Raw genomic sequence first — 1,228 nt, forward strand, 5'->3', positions numbered from 1 at the left:
TATTTGCTATAATTATACATTTTTTTTTAATATTTATTATTTTTTCCCTTACATATTTTAATCTTTTTTTCTGGCTTTTTATCGTTCTTTATACGAGAGTTTAATTTTTCCATTATTTTATTTTTAAAACTTTCTCCCTTTTCCCATCAAACATAAAAGCGAATTACAAAATAACATAAAAATATACATACATAAAAGCCCAACATGGTCGCCCACAATTATAATCTATTAAAATTATTATTGCTTATTATTTTTAATAATAAGCAAATAGAAATATTATTATTTATTTAAAAACAAATTTGATCCTTCTTTTTTCTCAACTTTATTCTTTACAAACCCTCCAACGTTTCGACCCTCAGGTCATTCTCAAGGATACCTTCCTTTTGATGTCATTTTCTTTTTTAAAATCTTAAAAATGCAGGCTAATCTTTTTGTATGATTTTATTTGTGACAAAGTATGGAACATTGAGGATTTTACGAAGGATTTTGTATTGTAAGGATTGAATACGAGAGGAATTCGAAGGTTCCCCCTTACAGATTTAAATATTTTTTCGAGTTTTTTATCGTTCTTTGTAGGTGTGCTTGATTTTTTATTATTTTAATTACAAAACATTTTTTTTCCATCAAATATAGGCAATAGAATGCTAATTTTTTTTTTTTTTAGAGTCAACAAATCGTTGTTTTTAATAATAACCAGATACAGATATAATAATCCAACTTGATTAGGTTGCCTCATACACAGCATACTAAACATTAGTAAAGAGCAATTTCTTTTGAAACCTATTCACACATAGGCAGAGCATAAAACAATATAAATTTTTTGAATTATGTGCCAAAATTATGCATTTTTTTAATATTAAGTTTTTTCTCTTATATATTAATTTATTTTTCGGGATTTTTATCGTTCTTTATAGGTGTGTTTAATTTTTCATTATTTTAATTACAAAGCGTCCTCTCTTTTTCCATCAAATATAAAAAAGAATTACAATATAACATAAAAATCCAACAGGGTAGACTTGTTGCTAGCTCAAATTAAATAATTATCATTTCGGGGAAGAGCATATTTTCCTCATTTTTGTATTTTATAGAATGCTAATTTTTTTTTTTATAGTCAACAAACCGTTATTTTTAATTATAACCCAACTTTATTTGGTTGCCTTTTGCACAACATACTTCACATTAGTAAAGAACCATTTGTTTTTAAAGCTATTAATATAAATAGTCAGAG

The sequence above is a fragment of the Halyomorpha halys genome, unplaced genomic scaffold, assembly GCF_000696795.3.
Source record: "Halyomorpha halys isolate HHAL.00 unplaced genomic scaffold, Hhal_1.1 Scaffold83.1, whole genome shotgun sequence".
Lineage (NCBI taxonomy): Eukaryota > Metazoa > Arthropoda > Insecta > Hemiptera > Pentatomidae > Halyomorpha > Halyomorpha halys.